This window comes from Lissotriton helveticus (assembly GCF_964261635.1).
Source record: "Lissotriton helveticus chromosome 1_1 unlocalized genomic scaffold, aLisHel1.1 SUPER_1_unloc_8, whole genome shotgun sequence".
Lineage (NCBI taxonomy): Eukaryota > Metazoa > Chordata > Amphibia > Caudata > Salamandridae > Lissotriton > Lissotriton helveticus.
The window spans coordinates 2553990-2581605 of NW_027611725.1; the positions used below are offsets into that span (position 1 = coordinate 2553990).

The 27616-nt window shown below is 44.2% G+C and overlaps 1 pseudogene; it reads left to right on the top strand.

Moving 5' to 3' along the window:
• LOC144806524 (uncharacterized) overlaps positions 1-27616 on the top strand; it is a 180272-nt pseudogene that overhangs the window by 65824 nt on the left and 86832 nt on the right.

The following is a 27616-nucleotide window of genomic DNA, read 5'->3' on the forward strand; positions in this document are numbered from 1 at the left end:
GATCCTCTCTCTCACCAATGACCCCAGCACCGCCAAAACTAACCTACACGAAGGAATGAAAGAAGTTGCCGAATGGATGAAACACAGCCGTCTGAAACTGAACTCAGACAAAACAGAAGTCCTCATCTTAGGTACATCCCCCTCTGCATGGGACGACTCTTGGTGGCCGGAAGCCCTTGGAAAAGCACCCATCCCAACAGACCACGCACGGAACCTAGGCGTTATCCTGGATTCCACACTTTCAATGAACAGACAAGTCAGCGCCGTATCCTCATCCTGCTTCAACATTCTTCGCATGCTCAAAAAAACATTTCGCTGGATCCCCACCGAAACCAGAAAAACAGTCACCCATGCTCTGGTCACGAGCCGACTGGACTACGGAAACACCCTCTACGCAGGCACTACCGCTAAACTCTAGAAGAAACTCCAACGAATCCAAAACGCCTCAGCCAGGATCATATTAGACATCCCGCGTAACGAACACATCTCTGGTCACCTGAAAGACCTCCATTGGCTACCCGTCAATAAGAGGATCACTTTCCGACTGCTAACCCACGCACACAAATCACTCTACGACATCGGACCAGAATGCCTCAACTCACGACTGTCCTTCTACACCCCCTCCCGCCAACTACGTTCTTCCAGCCAAGCCCTCGCCACTGTACCTCGCATCAACAAGACCACCATGGGAGGCAGATCCTTCTCATACCTGGCAGCTAAAACATGGAACTCACTCCCCATTTACCTTCGCCTTACCCAGAACCACCTAGCATTCAGAAAGCAACTTAAAACTTGGATATTTGACAAGTAATCCCCCTCCCCTCCCTAAGCGCCTTGAGACCCTCTGGGTATGTAGTGCGCTATATAAATTCTTTGACTTTGACTTCGAAGACATCAGCGAACACACACAGGAGAAAAGCCATTCAAGTGCAGTGAATGTGCAAAGTGCTTTAGTCAGTTATCAAACCTTCAAAGTCATCAGCGAACACACACAGGGGAAAAACCATTCAAGTGCACTGAATGTGCAAAGTGCTTTAGTGAATTATCAACCCTCCGAAGACATCAGCGAACACACACAGGGGAAAAGCCATTTAAATGCAGTGAATGTGTGAAGAGCTTTAGTCGATTATCAAACCTACAAAGTCATCAGCGAACACACACAGGGGAAAAACCCTATCATTGTAGTTAATGTGACAGTAGTTTTCGCTACTCTTCAGCATTAAGGTATCATCAGCGAACTCAAACTGCAGGAAAACCATTCAATTGCAATCAATGTGGGAAGAGCTTTACTCAATTATCAAAGGTACAAAGTCATCTGCGAAAACACACAGGAGAAAAACCATTCAAGTGCAGTGAATGTGCAAAGTGATTTAGTCAGTTATCACACCTTCAAAGTCATCAGCGAACACACACGGGGGAAACACAATTCAAGTGCAGTGAATGTGCAAAGTGCTTTATTCATTTATCAAGCCTTCAAAGACATCAGCAAACACACACAGGGAAAAAGCCCTATCATTGTAGTTTTCGCAACTCTTCAGCATTAAGGTATCATCAGCGAACTCACACAGGAGAAAAACCATGCAATGAATGTGGGAAGAGTTTAGTCGAATATCTGAGCTACAAAGTCATCAGCGAACACACGGGGAAAACATAGAAGGGCACTGAAAGTGTGAAGGCTTTTGTCAATTTTCGATACCACACAGCCCTCAGTGAATACACTTCTTCATTTAACTCACATGGAAATAATCTTAGAGATGCAGAGACTCTGGAATGAACTTAAGAACATCAAAAATAATATTGACCTATCTGAGGACATAGACAAGAGCAGAACAGTGCAGTTATTGTGAGAGGATTGAATTACGTAAAGAGATACTATTCAAATTATGTGGGACATTGAAATACCAGATGATAGAAGACCCGATTAGCAGTAAAGAAAAAAAACAGATAACAGTATATGCAGAATTAAAAACGTTTTTTTCCCAGTGATTGTCCACTTCCATACACATAGCAAAGTGACATGATGTACCAGGATACACATTGGGAGACAAGCACAACGTGGATTAAAAGAAAAGAAACATTGTTGATTTTTATTTGGTGAAGAAGAGATACAAAGAAAAACATTCAATCGCACCTGACCACACTACCTGTAAAAGCAGCACTGAACAATACTGGGACTAACAGCGGTATTTTCAGCTAACTTGTTGGATTAGTGATAAAACCTATAAACCAAACACACCCAGAGTGGGCATGCTGTCAGGGCTCTGGATATGGAAGCTTCATTGGTAAAATGCATGTATTACTATTAACAAATGCCACTGCAGTATATGTAATGAACTAAAGCGAAGCACAAGTGTTCAAGAAATAACCTATTTTTTTATATAAAGGAGCATATAACTTGTTTTTAAGTAACGTTTGTTGCATCTTTTAGACACTGTTATCACTTGATGGATCAGCTCGTGCCTCGAGCCTTATAACTAAGTATGACCCGTGGCTCTTCTCTGACTTGGCTCTCCCTATTGATTTTGTGACTTGCCAAACTCTACTTTTTACCAGAATTAAGCCATTGTAAGCAGTAGACTCTGTTTGAAGAATGTGGTGAAATAGCGAAATCCCACAACAAAAGCATATATGTGCCAGGACAGTCCGTTGCACTCCGGGCAACTTGCCTTCCACACGTGATTGTCCCTGGTCCTCAAATGTTCTAAAGGATTTGTCGTATGAATGCCAGAAGTGGCAGTGGCATTCGTGAAGCTAACGCTAACAGGAGTGTGTGGGAGATAGAGAGGGGGAGAGATAAAGAGGGGGAGAGATAAAGAGAGCGAGAGAGACAAAGAAAGCAGTAGAAAAAGAGAAATGGAAGGAGGGGGAACAGCACGTTATTTGTACTCACCTACAAATAGAAGAAGCAGCCGAATACATGTCAATGTGTGACATGACCAGAGAAATGGGCTGAACACCTGTGAATTTATATGTTTATTTTTAATACCTATAGACCCATGTCATGCCAATAAACAGGGCACAAGTAAGGAAAATAGTGTGGAGCCCATTATCATATGCAAATCACAGTGACGTCACATGTAGTCACATCACAAGAAGTGATGTCAGGTCCTTATAATAATTTTCACGTGAAAGGTTGACGGCCTGTTTTAAAAACAAATACCAAGAACCATAAAATAATGTAAAAATACGTTTTTGGTTTCAGTTTTTATACATCATGTGTTTTTCCCACTATTAGTGTGTAACTAAACTTGGAAATTACTGAAAGTGTAAATATTTTTAAACAGATATCTGGAAGTTGGAAATTAAATTTTTTAATAGTTTTCAGAGAATAAATAAAATGTGCTTTTAATTTGCGTTTGTTTCCTGACGTTATTCTTTATCCAGCCCCTAAGCCTCAAAGTGGTTCACATTTACAATGTATTAAGCAATAGCAGGGCTAATTTTGTCAAGTTCTCTGTTCCTCTCTTGCGCCACTCCCACAAACAAACACTCAGAGGTCTGTGTCTGCAGTGTGGGGCAATCAATCAATCAATCAATCATGGCATTTATATAGCGCACTACTCACCCGGAGGGTCTCAAGGCGCTAGGGGGGGGTCCGCTACTGCTCGAACATCCAGGTCTTGAGTTGCTTCCTGAAGGCTAGGTGGTCCTGGGTCAGGCGGAGGTGGGTCGGGAGGGAGTTCCAAGTCTTGGCGGCGAGGTAGGAGAAGGACCGTCCTCCTGTGGTGGCTCTTCGCATGCGGGGGACGGCGGCGAGGGCGTGGCTGGTCGATCGAAGCTGGCGTTTGGGAGCGTAGAAGTTGAGGCGGCTGTTGAGGTATCCTGGGCCTTGGTTGTGTAGGGCTTTGTGTGCGTGGGTGAGGAGACGGAAGGTGATTCTCTTGTTGACCGGGAGCCAGTGCAGGTCTCTCAGTTGTCCGGAGATGTGGCTGCGATGGGGGATGTCCAGGATGAGTCGTGCTGAGGCGTTCTGGATCCGCTGGAGTCTTTTTTGGAGTTTGGCGGTGGTTCCGGCGTAGAGGGAGTTGCCGTAGTCCAGGCGGCTGGTGACGAGGGCCTGGGTGACCGTCTTCCTGGTTTCGGTGGGGATCCACCGAAAGATCTTACGTAGCATGCGCAGGATGTTGAAGCACGACGAGGAGACGGTGTTGACTTGTCTGGTCATGGAGAGGGAGGAGTCCAGGATGAAGTCCAGGTTGCGTGCATGGTCTGTTGGTTTGGGTGCGCTGCCTAGGGCGGGGGGCCACCAGGAGTCGTCCCAGGCGGAGGGTGAGGATCCCAGGATGAAGACTTCCGTCTTGTCCGAGTTCAGTTTCAGGCGGCTGTTCTTCATCCATTCGGCTACCTCTTTCATCCCTTCGTGAAGGTTGGCTCTGGCGGTGGTAGGGTCGTTGGTCAGGGAGAGGATCAGCTGGGTGTCGTCGGTGTAGGAGATGATGTTGAGGTTGTGCTGGCGTGCGATGTTGGCGAGGGGGCTCATGTAGACGTTGAAGAGGGTCGGACTGAGCGAGGAGCCTTGAGGGACGCCGCAGATGACTTCGGTGGCTTCTGATCTGAACGGGGGGAGGCGGACTCTCTGTGTCCTTCCGGCGAGGAAGGAGGTGATCCACTCCAGTGCCTTCTCCTGGATTCCGACGTTGCTGAGGCGCTGCACTAGTGTGCGGTGGCAGACAGTGTCGAAGGCCGCGGAGAGGTCCAGGAGGATGAGGGCCGCCGTTTCTCCGTTGTCGAGCAGGGCTCGGATGTCATCGGTGGCTGCGATCAGGGCGGTCTCGGTGCTGTGGTTGGCCCGGAAGCCGGACTGCGAGAGGTCGAGGGATCCGTTCGTCTCGAGGAAGGCGGCCAGCTGCTTGTTGACGGTCTTCTCGATGACTTTTGCAGGGAACGGGAGCAGCGAGATGGGGCGGTAGTTCTTGAGGTCGGTGGGGTCGGCTGAAGGCTTCTTTAGTAGAGCGCTGAGTTCGGCGTGCTTCCAGCTCTCCGGGAAGGTGGCGGTGTCAAAGGAGGTGTTGATGATGTCCCGCAGGTGGGGTGCGATGACAGCGTCGGCCTTGTTGAAGACGTGGTGGGGGCAAGGGTTGGTCGGGGATCCGGAGTGGATGGAGTTCATCGTGCGGGCGGTGTCTTCGGTGCTGATCGGGCTCCAGGCGCGGAGGGTGGTGGTGGGGGGCGGTGGTTCGGTCGTGGCGTGCGTCGGTTGAGTGCTGAAGCTGTTGTGTATGTCCCCGATCTTGTTGTGGAAGTGGGTGGTGAGGGAGTTGCAGAGGTCTTGCGAAGGGGTGATGTCGTTTGTTTCCGGCGTTGGGGTTGGAGAGCTCTTTAACGATGTTGAAGAGTTCCTTGCTGTTGTGTGCATTGTTGTCCAGTCGTTCCTTGAATACAGTTTTCTTGATGGCGTGGATCAGTTGGTGGTGTTTTCGGGTGGCGAGCTTGAGTGCAGTCATGTTGTCTGGTGTTGGGTCTCTGCGCCAGGCTCTCTCGAGGGCTCGGCAGTTCTTTTTGGAGCTCTTGAGTTCGTCGGTGAACCATGGGGCTCTCTTGCTGCAGGGTTTGCTAGGCGGGGTCCTCAGGGGGGCGAGGTCATCTGCGCAGTCGCTGATCCACTTCGTGAGGTTGGTGGCCGCTTGGCTGGGGTTCGTTGCGCTGGTGGGTGGGTTCTTGCTCAGGGAGGTCGCGAGTTGGTCGGTTGTGATCTTGTTCCAGCTTCTGCGTGCAGCTTGTTGCTTGTGGTGGTGGGTCGTGGTCCTTCTGAAGCTGAAGTGGACGCAGCTGTGGTCCGTCCAGTGGAGTCCGGTGGCGTGGCTGAAGGCGATGTCCTTGCTGGATGAGAAGACTGGGTCGAGTGTGTGTCCGGCGTAGTGGGTGGGGGTGGTCACCAGAGTAACACCAGAGTAACACAAAGTAACAATTATCAGTCGCAGGCTAAGGAGCTAGGTGGAACTGAATCCCATTTCGAGATAATAGTGGGGGGACCCCTTCAAACTGTGGCTACCCCCGACTTGTGCCGTGCTAAAAAAGCAATAGTGAATTTGAGTAATTTATGATGTATTGAAATGAGAGAAAGAGAAGAAGTGAGCGAGGTGCAGGATATATTAAAGAAAATGAAAAAAAGAGACACAAGACTTTACCCTGTTCTGTGTACAAGCACTTTACGTAAACAAGTTGTGCTGTGCGTTGTGTACAGGCTTTCACCCCCCCCCCCCCTTTGTATGTAAATGAGCTTCTGTGACCAGACACCCCAGGCTCCCATCTCTTCTAGCGCGGATCATAATGTGAGCACTGTTATGTAATCACAAACTAAGGCTATATTGAGAAACGATCAGCTTCCAGGTCACACAGCTGTGGTTATGTAGTTCTTTATTTGTTTACTTTAATTTGCAGCAATTCTCCAGGTTACCTTTTCTCAGTATTAAGCTTCAGGTCGCTCATAGCTCTCCATCAGTTAAACGTGAGGTTTGATGTAGGATTTGTTGTTAGTGTCCCTAGACCATGTCCCAATCCCTTTGTCCTTGATTTGTCGGCATGGGTTTTGTCCACACACTGGTCTAGGACGGGCCTTCTCAAGGTAGAAGGCGCTGTAATAGGAATAATAAATCAGACATATATGAAATTGTATGTAAACAAATGTGTGCCTTTCAGTTATCAGGCACCACCAGATTCATATCTACACATGTAATTGAGCACCCGACTAAAGTGACTCCTCCCTGTATAAATATGTGCCATCAGTAATCGGGCTGATGGTTCCGCTGATGCGCACAGCAAATGAAGTTTCTGGGACTGTACGCATTGGCCTAAATTTTAATTGCTGAAGTTTCACGCAGATTCGCTGATGCGCACAGCTTATACGATTTGTGGATATTGCGCACTGTAAGCAGATCACTGAAGTTCACCCTTAAGTAATAACTTAAGGGTTTCGCTTCTGTTGTAGGTCATAAAGCGCCGGGACACTCCCCGGAGTAGCCGAGCGCTATATAAAACACCACCTAACATTAACATTAACATAACTAGGTCAAAACGAAGTACATACATAATGCAAAATGTCACTGCCCCTCCCTTCTTTTTGATATCTCCAGGAGTTCCTCCTCTCTCGTGGAAGCAGGTTTTCACACAATATGCTTGTGTCTGTGGCACTTCCTTAAGTGCAGAGAGGAAAGCCTCATGGTTAATGCATTGTTTGGGCTCTGAGGGACAAGAATTCTTTGAACACCTTCCTGAACTCTCTGATAGTGACTCTGACACTCATAATGAATACGAGATCTGCATCAAAAAGTTGGACTTGCACTACCTCCCCAAAGTGAGTACTGTCCTTGAACGATATCACTTCGGGAGAAGAATGCAAAGGCAGGATGAGTCGGTGGAACTGTAGAAGTGGGACTCAGCCAGGCCTACTAGTGCTAGGGGTTTGCCATTCTCTGCATGCAAGTCCTCAGACAAGTAAATAGAAGTTGGCACGGAAGCTGAAAGGTTAAAGGAAAGATTTATTAAACCTCATGAGGTGGAACTACATTCACACAACACCCTTCGGTAGTGTATGATGTAGCACAAGGAGTAGAAGAAACATGGGTCTTTTATACCCACACAGGGGCTCAAAAGAGGGTGGTACAAGCACACATAGGAGGGTTACATACTTAGATGGTCCGACAGAAATGCACAGTCAACAGTAAAGGAGGAGCTAGCAGTTGCGGACTCCGGTAGAAACAGCCTGACAGTTACAGACTAAAAACAGATGTACGGATAGTTAAAGATTTCTCTGCGCATATGCAGAATAGCAGAGTCTAAGTATAGCCAGTCCTTTACACAGAGCACACGGGTAAACAACAGTGAAGAAGGAAACAGCATGTGGTGAGCACATGTCAGACAAAATGGCTGCTGGAAACAAGATGGCTTCAGCTAATGGTAACACCGAACAGAAGACCCTTTTAGCATTAGCTGAAGACATTTATGATCTAGGATAGTCCTTGTATACATCTTGTATATCAATCCGCATCATATTACTAATTTCCTTATCTAATATTTTCTGGGAATTCATTTGTGCAACATTACGTTTAGCGAGTATACAGGCAGAAATACAGGACGAGACGCCGCGCTGCGATCATCCCGTACTGATCGATACCACGACTAAGGGACAGTTAGAAAGAAGGATTCACTTAAGGAGTCCACCCTGACTTGAGCACCCACCCGCAAGCTGGTATGAGAGACAATAGCTAGGCGAGGTTTCTCTAGAATAATGTGTCCAACTCTGGTGCTGTGACGAGTTGTCTAGCCATAAAGAATTTGCCATATTTTGGAGGCAATGAAACATGTTGGCCTGTGAAACGGGTATGCGTAGATAGCAACCTGCACACATTTTTAATTTGACAGTTCAACCCTAGTGAATAATAAAGTTATTGTGTGAAAGGTGTGACTGTCAATTTTAATCATTTATCGTCACTACTTTAGAGAGTAATTCACCATCACTCTTTTGCACCTATTCGTTTTTTTTTTTTTGGGACATTCGTTTTCGACACTATTTTTATTCTTTTTCCGAGATAAGGTGACTGCCAATGATGGGAACAGTGGGTCTATCTGGTGAGTACCTGCCAGTTACCTCTATGGTGGTTCGCCCGTGAGGGGTCACCTTATCTCCTACACATTTTTACATTTTTTCATTTTGTGCCCTTTGATCCAGTGGGTTATGCTTACTTAAGAAGCTTGCCGGTGTACTGACTGTTGTATGAAGATCAGTCATTTTTCCTTCTGGTGGACTGTCAGTGGAAACAGAATTTTAAATAATAGGCAAGAGAGTGTTGCAGATGACCATAAGAAATAAAGAGGTTTTTGCTGTAAAAAAAATAAAAGATATGGTGATGTATACACCACGCTGAGGAGGAAACCATAGCGTTCGATACACTCCACATTGCTTGCCTTAGAGAACGGGTTTTGTCATTTTGTGACAGTAATACAGGTGGAGCAAAGCATTGGACCACATTGTATACAAAAACAGCATGTCAATAAAATTATAAATATTACACACAGAGCAGTCAATAACTTCCAGCCCCAGGTCGCAAGTAGGGTCCAGAACCAACTGGCGAAAGTCCATGTGCCAGGATCTGGATGGATTTCAGCAGCAATTTTATATAGTTTAGAGATCGCATCAAAATATGAAGAAGAATGATTTGGAATGTAAACACAACAACTACTTCCGATGATGCGATATGCACCACCTCGATCAGCCAAAAGTACATCGAGGACCATACGATTTTGAAGTGCCACAATCCTTGCAATTTGTAGTTCCTCTGTAATGTTCCCAAATGCCATGGCTGTCTGGTTGGTAACAGCCTCCACAACACGAGTCAACCGTCTGATTTTCCTGCTGTTTAGAGCAGCACCGACAAAGAAGAACAGTCCCAAACTGAAATTGACATATTGCTGTAATGCAGTATCTGTTTGGTCCACCTCCTCATTACTTATTGTCCTCATATCTGTTCTTGGAGATATCATTAAACAGTCGATAGTCTTTTTGATATGATGCTGGTGCCAAAAACACAGAGGAGGTAACAAAAAGGACACGTAGCTTACTCCGGACCATCCAACAGGTAGATGGTAGTATCCCTTGTTACCGCAGACAAAGTAGGTGTTATGCGAAGACATGAAACTACTATTAGTGACACCTTCAATAGTCAAAACCAGAGTACATTCACTTCTTCCTACTGGGATTCGCCCCAACACTGATTATACACAAGACAGCTCGGGCTCTAGTAACGGATATTACAAATGGTCCATTACCCTTGGTAGTTCGCGTATTTGGGAAAATATAAGGCGTAGAAACATTTCCGGGTCGGTACTCCTCCCACTCCCATTTAGTTCCTTTAGCATGTGGATTGCCATCTTCATCTGGGTAACACACTTTATTGAGATGATAATTTATTCTTCTTACAGCATTACTAGTAATGTTAGCATTTTGAGAAGCGATTAAAAGGGCAAACCAGGCTTGACAAGAACCATCATGGGAGAAGGGAAGAGGAATGAAAGGTGTTCCTCCCTTCTTCTGGTGATCAGTTATCATCCCACACATCCAACAGTTAGTAGTGTTTGTAGCATTGTGGGTATGGTGTAACATCTGGATGAACGTGTTGTTCAGATAAGATTGTCTATTCTTCTGCTCATGATATGGGAGAGTAATGTAATGGTGTTCAGCTGGTACTGGAGTAGTGGCAATCAACAGTTGTCGAGCTGGAGCTACTTCCTCTACAACCCAAGTTACTACTGCCATAACAGCCACAGTGACAACAAATCCTGCAATGCATATTGCTTTCTTATTACACATCCTCACAGCAATTGATTTCTCCACAGGCATAATCACTTTGTCGCTGAAATAATCATTAGAGCTCTAAAGTCCTGAGCAGCCGTTGATTTCTTCACTGAGGGTCAAGACGGGTGTCACTATGTAGGACTGATCTCCCCCCCTTGCTACATCAGCTCCCTTTCACAAACCCAGGACGGTAGCTCAACCAAAGGTATTCCAATTTATTTAAAACTTTTCAAAATGTTTTCAAGAATCTTAGTGTGCTCAATGACTGTGAAAACATTTAAATATCGCCCTGATGAAACTTGAACACCATTAATCCCAGCCAAAATGTTGTCAATCAACATTTGGAACACGATTGCTGTGGAAGCCAAACTAAACCGTAGCCTCAAAAATGTATTTGCATCAAAGGGCGTCCCAAAAGTGGTTAACTCTTGTAACTCTGCAGCAATTGGAATTTGATGGTAAACTGACATCAAGTCCAACAGTGAAAAAATTTTGTATTATTGATGTTGGCCAATAATTCTTGAATTTTAGGTTAAAGGAAACGACTTTTGATGACATTTTTATTTAGTGTGCACAAGTCTGCACCCAAACAAAATGTCCCAGTCTTTTTTGCGCTCCATCCCAATCGGACTAACTCATCCTGAAAACTCAGTGGTGGTAATTACACCCTCTTTAGAAAGTTTGTCCAAAAGTTTCTTAAGATCATCTATATTGCTCAATGGCACCGGTTTGACTCTTAAGTACAACTGGAACAGCATTTTGTTTTAGCTTGATCAAGTGTTCAAACGTGTTAATTGTGTCTATCTTCACGTTAAAAACCTCTGGGAAATTCTCTAAGACAGCAGCTATATCTTTGTCAAAGTCTTCAAGCAAAGTAATACAAGCATCATTTAGTTGTGCAGGGCTATTAGATCCCATAAGAAACTGTAAATCTATTTTGGGCAGATCTTGCCAACTTACAATATTTTTCCAATTGAAGGCTACATAAACGTGGGTTGCGGTATGTCTACCAAAGCACGTAACATTATCCATAAAATACCCCAACATCTCGATGTCCGGTCTCCATGCACTTTGGAGAGAATATCTGTAGGGTTAAGAGGTTTGTTTTCAGAACACTATTGGTTATATGACACACCAGCAATTCTTGTAATTGGCTCACCAGAATCTGCCATCATATTTAAACTTACAGCACCAATATAAACTGCACATAAAGGACCTTTCGCCCTCCTAGTCTAAGGTGTGTCAAGTTCAACTGTAAACGCCAGGTCTGTTACAATGTGCACACACTCATCTCTTTTTATAGCCACTCTGCTGACTTGAATGATACTTGTACCACCTCTACACTTGCTTTGAAAGTGGCCCAACTTATGACATTCACAAGCATTCTTTCACTGTGGCCTGGAAATTCAAGTCTCACCCCCACCCTATTCACAGCAATAAATATGGTGCACATGTATTAAATAGTATGGGGGGATTGGATGGCACTGATGGCAGTCTAAGCTGTTGGCAGCTATGTCCCAGGGGCGCTCCATCCTTTCTCTATTTCTCTGCAGGGAGTGAAGGCTGCAGTCCAGGAGAGTGCGGGAGGTAACGCGCCTGGGCCTGATGGTGTTCCCAATGATATTATCAAGTGTAACACAAATCTTTGGCCCCCATTGCTGTCAAATGTTTAGAACAGCTTGAAGAACTCATTGATCGCCCTCTCCTGTGCCTCTTCGGTCATTCTCCCGATCTTCAAAAAGGGCACGAGGGAGAAGCCTAATGCCACCACCACACTCCCCTGCTCGACATCCCAGCCACAATCCTGGGTAGAGTTCTGTAGAAGGGATCTATGAAAATAATGTGTAAAATTAATGCCAAAACGGTTTCTGAAGTGGTACATGGACGATTGATCAATGCCTCAACCTAAAGCTGAATATTGGGAAATACCCAGTAGCCAAACAGTCTGCAATTGTAGCCTTTATGGATTTGACAATGGCCTTTGACTGTGTTAATCGGGCAAGGTTGTGGCAATCCATTATTAATGTGCAAATAGACCCATCTCTAGTTCACTTGCTGGTTTCCCTGCACACGGGCACTACAGGGCAGTGCCATGGGGGTGGGGGGCATTTGAGGGCCGGGCACAGGATTTATGGAAATTTCAGTTTAAAATCTGTTTATCTTAACAAACTGCATTCACATACGAATGCATACAGTCTAATTGAAAAAAAATGCTGGAGTTCAGAAGGTGAATTAGCAACAAAGTGCATTTTTTTATCTTGATACATTCACTGCATGTTTAGAAGCGGAGGTCAAATCTCAGACTTTGTCTATTGTTGTTTTCTTTTTTTACCCTCTGACTGGAAAGTGAGAGTATTTTGTAAAGTGAACTATGTGACAATCTCAATAGGGTAGAGGCACAATCACAGGAATTATGCAGCCGGGAAGGCCAAAATTATAATTACATGGCAAGGTCGAATAAATTATACGAGGAAAAAAAAACATAAATTATGCGCTAAATACTGTACATTTTGTGATATTATTAATTCATTATTTTACCATTTTTATACATTACCACTGTCTGGGCAAGGTTTCATTTCGTTAGGACCAGTTTCACAACCAAATACAGCTAAAAGTCCCTGAAAGGTGACAGGTCAACCTTTACAACGGACCTTCCAAAAATGCAGCATTTTTACTAACTTTTGATCTGGATGAGCTAGAATTTTTTTCTTTCCAAATCTGAAAATTAGGCGGCAGATGATGGATTATGTGATAAATGTAGAAAATGCATAATCATGCGGAAAACTACAGAGCTGCAGGATCACATAATTCCAATGACCCTGCATACAGGAAGTGTGAAAAGAACGACTGCAGGATGTCAGTTTGTTTCTACACAATTAAAAAAAAACTCTAAATGTACTGTAGATATATTGCAACATATATCGGCAATTATGAAAGCAGAAACGAAGCACATTTTATTTTGTCATTCTGAAGTGTTACCGGAACAAAGTTTTCAAAAGGATCAGAACAAATCTTGGTGATGCATATGTGATAAATATTGTATTGTATTTCAGCATTTGTATAGCGCTTACTAGCCCTATGTGTGGCACTGAAGTGCTTACTTACATAGGCAGCAAGCTACGCCATATAGGGTGGTGTGTGGCTGGAAGGGTGTTCTCTTTGTTTTATGATTCAATGTGGAAGTGCTTTTATGTCATGGGTGAAGACCACAAAGTGTGTAATCGTGTTATGGGACGCAGCATGTAGCAGTGTGGTGCACAATGAGGTGTGTGATACACACGCGCAGTTCATGAATTTTTATTACTCTGGCTGCTTTTACCTGCTCTATATGGTGTTTCCTATTATTATAGTCTGCCTAGCTGGTTACTGCACTGGGCTGTCCAATCAGAAATGTATGTAGCTGGCAAAGTTGTAGGGAGAGAGAAGTGGAGAGATCTGCTGGGATACTCATTGTTACTCCCATCCCATATCTCAGTTTTGTTGTGAGATATAAAGAAGCCGCCACAGTGTATTTATATTTGGCACCAGCAGTGCTGGACTGGATTAAAGTCCTCCGATTCATACCGTGTGTAGGAAGGTGGCTACCTGACTATGGTTACCCCAGATTTTTTGCCTTGTGTTTAGCTGGTTTTCGACTTAGTTGACCTGGTTCCCTGCTACTCAGGACCCCAGGCTATCTGCTCTCTCTGTAAAATGGATTCCATGTACCCTAGGTACATACCACAATTGGAAATGGACTCCTTGTCAGCCCCTGTATAATGCACTATAGGTGCCCAGGGCATAGGGGCCACCAAGGCCTACCAGGGGCTGCAGCATATCTTTTGCCACCCCTGGCTGGTTCTTAAATTGACACAACTGGCTGATCACTCAGCTGGGGTAAGGTGGTGTAATCACCCCTTACTTAGGTATAGTATACCTATATCTAAACCTATATCTGGACACATATAAACCTGTGAGCCACTCCTATGGAAGGCCTCATCAATCCTGGAGGCAGAGTGCGTGGTTTAATGTGAGATGGAGCTCTAGCATGAGCTGAGCCTGTCTGCAGCTGTCGGAAACAACTCCCTAAGCTGTTTCAGGATAATGCCATACCATATACTCTTAAGTGCCTTATAATCCTCGCGGTTATATAGCAACTCTGGTTTGGCTTTATCAAAACATGTCGTGTAAGGTGTCATACGATTTGGAATACTATCCCCTCGCCAGTTCTGGCGACGGGGATAGCATTCCACCCCTCTAGAGGGGTAAGACATGTTCCTTTACTTTAATGCGGTTAATTTCTAAAAGGGCCTTAGATCCACAAAATGGATGCCTCTGCCACAGACAAGAGTCTGGACCCCTGCAGCTGACCGAAACTCAGCAAATGGGGCCTGGACAAAGGGTTTCCTGCCACAGGAGGGTGTCACCACCCTCCAGACAGGAGATAGTGGATTGTAGCAGGGAGGTCTGAAAGAAACCAACACTGCCTGGGGCGCACAAGGCTGCCCCTTGCATAATCCGGCCAAACCGGTTCTGGGGCACTCCAGCCCTCGTGCCAGGGCGGCCTGGATCAAAGGAAAGGGGTGTATCCACCCCCTTCCTGGGTCCCACCCATAGGGGGGGACCTAGCAGGTAATCACGCCCCCCAGATTCGAATAAGAGTGGGAGCAGTGCCAATGCACATCAGATTTCCTGGAAGAAACATTAGAAACGAAATTCTGGACCCTTGGACCTCCATCTCAACGTGGAAGCCCGAAGAATCTCCCTTGTGGTCAAGGAGTGACCACCCTGCAGCAGCAGGCACCATCCAGCCCTCGACGTCTACTTGGTTGCAGTTCCGTCCGGAACTCGAGCGACTGAGATCAACGAGATCAAGCTTGCCTGCCTTCCAACAGCCCGATCCACAGTCCCTGCAGAGCTGAGACCCGTGGAGGCGACCGGAAGTGTGGGGCACGCCATCTTGAATTGACCACGAGACGCTGACCGTGCAGCCCACGAGTGACCTCGAAGCTGTGCACCGGGATTTGAGAAGCCCCAACCCTGAGCCACTCTTGCACCGAAGCTCACCCCTCTACACTCATCGAGTGCTGCGTGGGGCCCTTCTGCTACTTTTGGCTCAACGCGTTGGCCCGGTCACTTGCCAGCCGGCTAGTGGCCCCTGTGCCGACGAAAACTTGAAACCGACTTGTGAATCTGGTTGCTCCAGATCTGCACCAGCTCCCCTGAAAAGGAGCCCCCACTCTGACCTTCCTGGTTCGAGTGAGAAGCAATCTCCCGGTTCCGCGTGAATTGCTTTTGCCAAGTGTTGTTTGCTCCAATCTTGAAGCCGACGGTGAGAGCCTGCGTGGGACAGATCGTGACCTGCTCCTGGACGTCGTAGATGCCCCAGAGCCCACGTGACAGCGGAGAGAAGCACCGCGACAGTGACCTGATTGCGCCCGACATTGCCTGGTTCCGTCCTGGTTCCACCCTGGTCACTGCTGAGTGACCCAGACTCTGTCCCCTCTGCTTTCAGGTACTTTTCGACTCAAGTCCACCCTTGGACTCCACCGGACACTTCTCTTTCACCCCGCCTGCAGCCCTTTCAGCTCCAAGCACCAAGAGCCTGCATGACGAAACCCGACTCAACTTCGACCCTGTGCACCCGCTTCCTGTGGGTGAGGTAACTTTGCTCCGCCGGTGTTCCCACACTGGTGCACACCTCTAGGGTCTGTGTCTTAAGTTTTGTTCCTCTAGGTTCAGCGGAAGTGTCCTTAAACTCTAACTTTGTCATTTTTACGCACCATTGGTTAACATTGGTGCATGCGTGCGCTTTCCGCACTGCTCCCGAATCCCGTGGGCCTCTCCCGACTTCAGCACTGCTTGTCCTGACTGCTCCCAGCGATTCCCTAGGCCCTAGGCCTAACCACTGTTCGATTGGTATCTCTTATACCACTTGTTTAGTATATGGTTTGAGTGGCCACCCGCCCTCATCCATAATTGTGCAACTTTGTATGTTTTAACTGTGCTTTTGATTTAACGCTTGTGCCCCTTTATTCATAAAGAATACTGGGGATTGTTTTTAGTAATAAACACATATATTTTTATAATATATACTTGTGTGGTGTCCTTTCATTTGATATTACAGGATTGTATGTGGTAAAACAGCTTGCTTAACACGACCTCTTAAGTTAAGCCTTTAGGCTGCTTAGTCCATGCTACCCCTAGGATAGCTTGTCTAATAAGGTTGACTTACAACCTGACACCATAAGGGATTGTTTGGTCTGATAATAGGTGGTTCCAGAATTGGAAACATCACCTATCAGGCCAACTTCTCACACCGTGTGTGACACATCTCATCAGTTATTCCGTACCTGTTCATGTAGTGATGGTTGGCGTATCACAATACTGGTGAAAGCAGATATGTCTTATGTGAATATAGGATGTGTAAGTTACAGTTGGATGCCGACTGCTGAGTGTAACATGTATAAGTATTAGTGTGGAATAGAAATGTTAAATATGAAACGACATAACTATAAATGACCCTGGTGAACCATAGGTCAGTCCTTCTTAACTTACCTGCCTATCGAAAGTATTTTGCTGGTTGGGTTGTTTCTAATCTTTGTATTGTAAACTGAATATTGAATTTAAGGGTGTGACTGTTCTTCCGGGATCTGTTGCTGGAGTGGGTGGGTGTAGCTGTCTTGAAAATAGCCATGTTATCAATTGCGTTCTGAAGTATATATTCTCCTGGATGCTTCGAATGATGGCTGGTAGGAAGTTCCAGAGCTTGCTGTCTTTTTCCAAAGAAGCAGTTCCTCCTACATATTTCTTAGGGTAAGGTGGTATAGTGATAAGTGGGGCATACCTGGAGTGCTTGAAACTAGTTTATAGGTATAGCAGTTATTTCCTTGGAGTTACTGTGGACAATGAAAAGTGCCTTGAACATTGCCCATCTTGCTATAGGTAGCCAGTGAGTGATTGTGAGACTGGAGCCCTGCATTACCTTGGGTGATGGTAGAGAAGAAGCCTTGCAGCAGCATTTTGGATGAGTTGTATTTTGTGTACGATGAATGTGGGTGCCCCAAGGTATATACTATTGGCATAGGCACGCTTAGAAAGTACAAGTGTCCAAGGTATGGGAGGATACAACATTGTGTTTTTATTGTGTAGAAAGCACTCTGTTTGATGTGGTATCAAATATTGGTCTGAATCCATGGTTACTTCAAGGTTTGTGACTCCTCTTGATATTGTTGCAGGGGCCTCATGCATGACGGTAGGCTGGAATTTTTACCATTGTCTGCAGGTCATATTCTCGGTCTTTATTGTATTTAGCTTTAGATGGTTATTCATCATCCATTTGTTTATGGCCCAGAGGCAGTCATCACATTTTAAATTGTCGAGGTCTTTCAGACCATCCATTTTTAAATGATTTGGGATTCATCTGTATAGTTGTAACAGGTGAAATTGAATGATTTAATAATGTTTTGTAATGGGGGAAGGTAGATGTTGAATAATAGAGGGGATAAGATGGAGCCCTGAGGAATTCCATAGTGTTGTGGGTGAGGAGCAGATTTAAATGTTGGTTCACAGTCACAGCTAAGAGGTCAAAAATTCAATATGGATTATTGGAACTCCCTTTTTACCTTTCACATATGGTATGTCAAACAATAATTTGCCATGTGAAAAGGTAGCACAACTGTTTGGGACATTGATGTTCCAAACTCTTGAACGGGCCTGGAGGAGAGGTTATGGCACTGTTGAGAAAGGTAATTACGAAGTCAGCCTAAAACGGTACAAAGATTTACTGCTGGAAACTAAGAAGAACTTTTTCTCCAGCGAAATCCTCCTAGCCAAGTCCAACCCCAAAGAACTTTTTAAAAGCCTGTAAAGGTTAACTTCTCCACTCAGCACAAAAAATGTTAGCAGTCCTGAATGTTAGGAATGTTCTGAGTGATGCTTTCAACCCCTTTGTCATGTGGGGTCATTCTTTTTGGTCTACCCTGCGGTTGGCCACTTCTTTGAGCTGTTGATCCATCTGAAGAGCTGCCTTCGTCAGATGAAGGGTTAGTAAAAGGTCTTTGGCAGATGATACAATTTGAACCAGACTTCCAAGGAATATTCAATTGTACTCCACTGTTTGCTTACCAACGAGCAAATAACTTGAAAAACATGTTGGAAAGCAAATCTAAATTGCCTAATATTGTCTTTTCTGGTACTATACCATGTCATAATTGCAGTCACTGCAACAACATCATCAGAGGCAACTACACTCACCATCCTCTGTCTGGGAAACAGATCAAACTAAAGACTAATGCCACTTGTGACTCTTGGAATCTGGTCTACTTACTAAAGTGCCCATGTGGCTTACCCTATGTTGGGAAAACCGAAAGAAAAATCAAAGTCCGCCTAACGGAACACAAAAGCACAATAAGGAACAAGATCTTGAAATCTCCAGTAGCTGCTCATTTCACTACATCTCAGCATAACATCAGCCAGTTATGGTTCCTTGTACTGGAGGTTGTCCCAATGAGACCTGTTGTTGACAATCGCAAAAAACTATTACAACGCGAACTCTTCTGGATAAAATTGTTGGACTCGTGCCAACCGAAAGGACTCAATGAACGGATCGAATATAGTTGTTTCCTTTGAACATGCGTCTTGTTTTTCTGTTTGTCACATCCGTTACACATAACTCAATGTATTTTCTTCCTTTTGTTCATTTGTAGTGTTCTTTTTCCTCTCCCATCTTATTTTAATTTCTCTCTAGATGACGATCATTTCTTTGCAATATCCCTGACTTTCATTCTCATACCTATTTTTCGGCTTTACTTTTTTTATCTCAACCTTTTTTCATTTTTTTCTATGACCCACTTTACTATATCCCCTGTACATTTTTCTTACTTTTTTTCTTACTTTTTGGTGATGATAATCATCTCTTTTACCTGAACATTGTGTTACCATTTCGTATGTACTGCCATTTACTCGTTGCCATCCTTCCCTAATTGTTTCTAAAGTATTCCTGATCCAAGATGGCCAACACCTCCTGTGTTTGAACTTGCGACCGCTTTAATACACCAATGTTTATATTTTGTTTAGTCTGTAACTTCACTTGGTTTTCATTTTGTCACATTGGACATTTCCAATGGAGCCATCGGAACCTTTTATTTCATTTTTTCAAACTCTTTATTTGTTATGTATAGCACACACTTTGGTCCTTCTTTTATGTTGCACGCCTTTCATTGTCCGTTTTCCCTGTCACATGACTCGCTCTCATAACACACCCGCTCCTTCATGCACAATGATTCCTGCCGGTATCCGCTATTGAACGCGGCAACCAGAACTTTTGGGTAAGGACCACTAACCCCAGTCTCACGGCTTCAGACCGTGTCTTGTCACGTTTGTATCATACACAGTTGGGTGTTTTACCGGGTGACTATCGATTAGAATTTTAGATAATTCTGTACCGCTCACTGTTCTATTTACTCGCAGGCACGACCCTGGGACAAGCACTTTCACAATTTTCTTCTTTGGCTTTTTGATAACACTCTTGTATATAATTTGGAGTTAATGGTTACAAAGTATCCGGTTTCACTTTATGTCTGTTCTTCCCATGCCATGTATGATTTCTTCGGTTCTATTTTTCCATTATATTTTATTCACTTTGAGGAAAAGTCCCCTTCCTGAAACAGTGTTTTGTTTCCATTACCGATTAACTTGAAGCCCCTGATGAAGGGACATCTGTCCCGAAATACATAGGGATTTTTGCATTTTGAAATGTTTTTGAGGGATAAAAATTGAACATTATCATTTGAAGTCAACATGATCGTAATACATGACTCTCTTGAATAAAATTTTGATGAACCATAAGTCTTTTTGAACTGGAATAATTTTGATAAAATCAGAGGCTGGATTTACCTCGATAGGAGCACCTGCAGGATACAGTGTGGGAATCTCCTACACCTCCTTGGTACTAATAAGAATCAAGCTCATTTATAGGGTACACATGATCCCTGGCTTGCCTCTTAGTTCACTAATAGCATTTGTCATCTGGGCAGGAGCAGTAATAATTCCCAGTCCATGTTTAAAATCTTGCTTTTCATAAATATATTGCTAAAGAATAATGTGGTAGTGCACTGTCATTTACAGACAGCATATTTTCCATTGAAATGTCCACAAAACTTTCCCACTAACATGTAGTTTTACTGAAAATAGCGCATAAACAATGTTTGGAAACTGGGTTTCCGCAAAAATATTTAAAATTTGCACATCACCAAGTAAAGTGTTCTAATTTATTTTGATCCGATAAAAATATTTTTTTCACCACAGAAGTACACAAATGTGTCGTCATAACTAGTGAAATATATTTGAAATGTTTGAACAGTTCAATTAGCTATTTTAGTGTTGTGTTAGGAACAAAGCCTGACATCTTACAGCCTTTCATTGCTCATACTTTGCACAGTTCAATTGTCACACAGTTCACTCCACAAAGTCCTCTAACTTCAATCACAGAAAGAAAAATAAATGTAGGAAGACAAACTGACTTTTGACCCCGGTCTCTGATAGCCGAGCAAATGTGACAAGATAACTAGATTTAAAGGCATCTGTATTGCTCTTTCACTTTGTGAACAATAAAGATGCCTTTAAATCTTGATATCTTGTCACATTTGTTTGGCTTTCAGAGACAGAGGTCAAAAGTCTGTTTGTCTTTCCTAACTTTACTTTTTACTCTGTTACTGACGTTTGAGATTTTCAGCCCGCTAGATAGGGGGAGTAGTCCCTAAAAATAGCTTGTCCTGATTGAATCTTGTCCGACAATGCGAGTGGATTTTTCAAGCCCTGGCAGTGTTATGTCAGTGGTCACAGTGGGATGTACAATACAGCAAAATTAAAAATCAAACTCTGGCCTTTTGGGAAGCAATTCCCTCACGTCATGACTTTGATTCTGGAAAAGAAAATGTTTCTGGTATGTTTCTGGTCCTTTTACCAGAAACATTTTCTTTTCCAGTACTGTGGACCTCCTGTTGAAGTTCACCACACCATGAATGTAGTGTGTGGGCATCAACGAGTCATCATCTGCCCTAAAACAGTTTAAACTCACCAAATTCATGCAGCATAATCTCCTCTCCAACAAGAATTGACAACAAGCTGCAGGGACATGATGGCCATGCTACACTGACTTCTTTGTTCGTTGATCACAGGGTTATTCTTCGGCGCCAGGAGGACCCCAGGATGGTAGGCTTCTGGGGATGGGGAACAACAAAACGCAAACTGGTCAAAGAAAGGTGGTAGATGCTGCTAATGGCTATGCACAGCCAGGAGAAAGTTTCAGTTGCCATACATGGGTTATGAAGCAGAGGCTAGAGAGAGAATAAAAAATATTGAAAAGTTCAAAGAAGATGGAAGAGAAGATAGAGAGGACAGGTTCCATAAATGGAGAGCGGATTGATTGAAAGAAAGGAGAGTAAATAGAATAAGCAAGAGAGAGAGCAGGAGAGACAGGGAGGGAAGATAGTTGGAGCAGCAAACAAAAACGGATTGTGGGGAAAAGTTTGAAAGACGCAGAGACAACGGAGATTAGGAGATAGGGAGAGTACAGAGAAAGAGAGAGCCCAAAGGATTAAATTGAGAGGTATATACGTGTGGAGAAAAGGTGAATGGAGATTTAACGTGGAATTTAGACCTTAACATGTTTAGGACAATACACCTAGAACAATGTGATTTCAATGCTCAATTTTGCACTTGATTTTCTAAAAGGGATCTTAGTTTAAGATCCAAGAATCATCTTGCTTAGTGGTCTTTAAAGTTTTAATAAGGTATAACCATTGTTACTTGAACCACATGGCATTTTGCAAATTGCTTAACTATGGCACCCTCTTGTTATTTGCTACTGTATGCTCTTGGTGAGAAGTGCTGACACCTTCTCTTTTAATGCATATCAGCCATGTCTACATTTACTTATATAGTCACTGGAAAGTACAGCCTAATTGCTTAGAAGTCCAAGTTCTATTAAGGAGGTGATTTGGCTTTCTAGTGTACATTAAAATATGGCAGTCTCGACCCGGTTCTATAACATGAAGCTTGACTTTTATCTGTAGTAATGCCAAAAATCCCTCTACAAGTATATATTTTCCATTTCTAGTACACATAGGAGACTTCCATGCTTTCTATATTCACCACTCAGAAAAGTGCATGCTCGTCCAAGCACTTTTAGACACATTGAGGTTGGCCCCTTGAGGATAATATGCAAGTAGTCACTGCATGTTGAAGAGTGGAGAATGTCCATAATTCTTGAAGTGGAGGGCTCTTTGGCATACAAATGGGAGATACCATGCAAGCATCAAAGAGAGATGTTATCACGGAGCAGGATCGTGGATGCAAACCATGAAACCCCCACTTGAAGCATTACAAGCAGTGATGCTGTCTGCCCATCTATGACTCCTCTAACTGGAGATGGATCTGGTGTTGTCAGTCAGGCCACAGACCACAAATGGACCAATCCTTTACCATGCCTACCTATCTTACTGGTCAATATCTAACGAAGGTCTCATTTTGAACAACACCATTCACACAACCTGTCTGTAAGTATGAGGGGTGTATGCTATTTTCAGAGCCTGCTTCAAGTCCATGCAGTTTTGGCTGCTGCTTTTGATCAAATGTAATTAAACTATCCATCTTTTGTCACAAGTTTATAGTGAAACTGATTGTGGGACCTTCCTAACATCCTCTATAAAGTGACATCTAAGTTCTAGATAGTTTTCACTATTTTTGCATGCCTAAAACGTTTAAAACACACTGGTCGCCACTGATTCAGACGTCTTGTCCTATGGTGTTTCTGTTTTTTTTATTTATAACAACATTATTGTATCATTGAACTGTTAAATATCAATGTTTTGGTCTTTTTTCTGCTGTCTATTTGTGTGATTGGTTTGTACTGTATTGTATTTATTTCTTCTTTATAATATTTGTGTTGGATAATTTTTTTAGTAGACCTATGTTTGTCTCTTGTTGATATCTATATGAATGTATTTTGATGCTTGTTAAAAGAGAAAAATATTTTTCTTCAAAAATTACTGTATTTAACATTTTTATATTTTTTGATGAATAAAAACCCAATACTATTTGTCTGTCGGATAACAATATTTGTATCTTGGATGAATCACCAAAAACGTTATAGTTCTAAGGGGAAGATTTTGTATTTTTCCTGTGGTTTTTTCCCTGCTCTCTTCCCTCCCATTGAGACTTCAGGGACCCTTTGTTGTTTATTTGTCACACAATCACCTATTCTTTGCCATGCCTACCTATCTTGCATGGCCAATGTCTAACAAAGGTCTCCTTTTGTACAACACCATTCACACAACCTGCCTGTAGTATGAGTGGTGTATGCTCTGTTCAGAGCCTGCTTCAAGTCTATGCAGTTTTGACTGCTGCTTTTGATCAAATGTAATGAAACTATCCATATTTACCCTCCCCTTGCTAAGAAGAACTTTATTTCATATAAAGGAAGCTCTCTAGGCTTTGTCAGCCAACCCCCTACCTGAAAGGTTTGATGTATAGGTTACATCAAATGCACAGCAGAGCTCCTCTCATGAAACTGCTCTCTCCAAGTTTCTTAAAAAAACATGAAACATCGCAATATCAAAGCATGAATTTCTCAGCTCTGCAGCTGCGTCACATGTTATGTCTAGGTAATAGGGAATGACCAGAACAGAAAGACAATATGTACTGTTGTTCGACCTTGCATTTCTTGTTCCGACTAAACTTCTAGAAATACTGAAAATGAGAAAAACAACCTAAACTTGCATTCGAGGCACAGAGTGTTGCAATAACTAAATAATAATGGTAACGAGCGCAAAAGCAGCAGCATGGCAGCGACATTTAGCAATGTCGACAAAGGGCCCTCATGACACTCTCCCCCTGGTAAGTTTGTAGGACCAAGACAGAGTTCAAAAGGCCGAGCCGGTCAAATGTATTTTTGGACATGAGGTGAAACTTGATATGTGGCAGGTGGGATCAACGTGAAGAGAACACAGTCAGTCAATGCATAAAGGTTTGTGTTCAGAGAAAGGCAATGCCTTCCAGACGATTATCTCGATTGTTGGCAGAAAAGAGAGATTCCATCCAGTCGAAGGAACACGCTTGTTTGTTATAAGCTGAACCAGTCCACAATGTTAGTGGCAAGCTTTCATGATATTCGATGAAACTTTGTTGCAGGAAGTCGTGTGCAGCCGCACAGACATCCCAGTCACCCAATATTCCAAGGGTACCTCCACCTGTCATTTGCCCATCCGCCAAACATGCCTCGGCATGCGCCTCTAAGGGACCCATTAACCGGCCGAAATCAGGGATTGGACAGTACATGTTTGAGAGGCATATATCCATAGCCCAAGAGAGAGGACATTGCCGACAGTTAAAGACTGGTTGAACCCATGTGAAGTAAGCAAAACGAAAAGTCAGGCCATAACTGATGCCAAGCGTTGCCAGCGGCAAGCATCCGAAAGCCTGGGCAAGGCGATCAAGGTACAGCAGCAGCTGGGCTGGCCTTTGCAGGGCCACAAGTTGTGCAGCCATGATGTAGAAGAATCAATACTCCAGCAGCTAGCGCCAAGATTAAGGGTAACCCTCCGAAGGCGCTGGAGAAAATAGAATGAATGAAAGCCGGTATAACACCAAAAACAGTCTGGAATGAAGTCACAAGACTGGATTCCACACATTAAAAAAAATGTGCAAGGCCGGTTGTTTCAGATGCATTAAATATTTGGTGTATTAACTCCTCGAAATGTAGTGGGAGGTTAGTATTTAGAAGGGGCTGTATCTCACTTGAGGTTCAGGTCTTGCGAGTAGAAGTCAGGGCCACCTCCTGTTGAGATAAAAGGGTTTTGAGCCTGCTCAACTTGTTAATGTCCATCTTCAAAGTGGGAATGGAAGGCCGGATTGAGGTATCGAAACTCCCATGCGTGGGTGGAAAAAGGACATTGCCACAGCAAATTACGCGCTGGGAAACTAACTAAATAAGGGATTCCAGCCCACAAACCACAGCAATCCTGGCTATTCAAAATAAGATAATTGCCATTCGTAAGCAAAGAAAAAACTGGAGTTATAGATGGCACAGGAGTAAGAATGGGCGGATCTAGCGGATCTCGCGTACGCAAACTTGCGGATTTACGGATTCGCAATCCGCGAAGATCCGCGAACTCTAGCGGATTTGCGGATTTTCCCGTTTTTTGTGTTGGCGCGCGTTCGCGCCGATTTTGGGACAAGTTCGCAATTGCAAACTTACTTTTCGGCTCGCAACGGCCGCGACTATGTTGTTTCAACATCTGGTTTATCATCACAGGTTCACAGCACCCTCTGTTTCACCACTGCCACCCTCTGGGACACCCATGCCACCCTCTGGTACATCCTCACTGCCACCCATTAGGTTTATTTATCACTGTAGATTATGGTGGTTGAAAAAAGCAAGCACACCTGCCCTTCTTCAACTGCCATCAATTAATTTGTGTTTCATTAATGTGTCAGTTATTTAGAAAGTTCCAGTCTGGCTGGCACCTGCTTCCTTCCTTATCTGTAATTTGCTTTTTGTTGCAGTGAAATTTTTTTTTCACAGGACCTTTATGGTCTACTTGTAGCTATTCTATGAGCCTGCTGTTTGGGTCATAGCAGGGTCATAGAATAGTTGCAAACTTTGGAGGGGCCCATCAGGAAGCACTACCTTGAATGTTACTAATGTTAAGTTTGAACTTTTGCACCTGCTCATTGCTTTCAGTTTAGCTAAAATCGTTTTTTTCTGCAATTTCGCGCGTTTTTTGGGGCGCGAATCCGTGCGAGATCGATTTCGGAAGCCGCGAATACGTGCGAATACAAAATTGTTTTTTTTGCGACGTGTATGTTCGCGTGATCTTGCGCGTGTTCGCGAGGCGCTTCTAGCTATACGTTTGCCAAGTTACCCTATCGGTCGTACACGGGCGCGGCCATCTTGTTGGCGTGACGTAATTCCGTTTCCGCCCGCTATGTGTAATCTCGCAAAGTGTGCTGCTCGCTAGTACAATTTCGCGTGTACTCGCAAGGAAAATCTCGCGCGAACTTACCCACGCGGTCGTAAACGGGCGCGGCCATCTTGTTTCTCATTCATTGCTATGGTTCTGGGCATGCTTTCTCTATCCTCTCTCAATCTCTGCCATCCTTTGCTTGTTTGAAGTTTTTTTGATCTAATTTTACTTATTATCTATCCCTCTATTTTTCTAGCTCTATATTTTTGTGTTTTCTGCAGCTTTTAGTTACTTTTAAACTACTTTTTTAAACTCTTTTCTTTTCTTCTTCACTATTCTATTTCTTGTTTATCATTTAACTCTATTTCTGCCCAGACCATGGTAAAGGGAGCCGGGAAGCACCCTGAGAAGGGGAAGGGTCCCGCACCCCGTGCCCGGCTCCCGTGCGGGCGTTTAAGGGGGGAGCAAGTGGTCCCGAGGGAGATCTTCAGCGCGGAGCAAGTGGCGGCACTGATCTTCCATGTCCAGCGCCGCCTCCCCAAGACGATCCTGGGAGGCGGCAAGATCGCGACCGGCTATGGCATCCGGGAGCGTCGCAAGCGGTGGGAGAAGGTGTGCCGGGCCATGTACAAGATCTCTGGGGTCCGGCGCACATATAACCAGGCCACCCACCGCTGGACCGATGTCATGGACCGGGAGCGGGACTTGCTGGACGCGCTCGGCGTAGAGGTCCCCGGGCTTGGTGAGTAGTAGTAGTAGTACATTTACTACTCTGTGTTATCCTGCTCTGTTATTTGCAAATCTTTGTTCTTTACCAAGAGCAATAATGCTGCCGATTACATTGAGGTAAATTATATTTCAAAATCTTCTATGCATTTCAGGTGCACTGCTCTCCTTCTCAGTAGCCTTGCTTGCTACTATGCTTCTTTGTTTTGTATGTTGTGTTCAGAAGCATTTCATTGGCCTGAGAAATTATGTATGAGTGTAGTGTAAAGAAAAGAACTGCGTAATGCTAGACAGTAAGGGTCATATTTTCAATTACCGGCGCATCCCTGCAAAGTAGCAGGGATGCGGCAGTAATTGTGTGCCATGCCACCACCACCCATTGGCCCAAAACGTCACAGAAGCCTTACGCATCTGTGCCGTAAAGGCAGCGCATTGCTGGAGTTGCGTGCCAACGATGGCGCAGCTCCAGCAATGCTCTGGGGTACCCTATCTCCCCAATGCTGCATCAAGCCGTACGTCGGCTTCAAGCGCGCAGGGTTTGAGTCATGCATCATTGTCCTAAAAGTGACTGATTGACATCTTGTAGATTTCCCTCAGCCACTTTTAGGATTCGTTCCTGCGCAGGTACGCCCTCCCTTGCGCCGGAACGCCC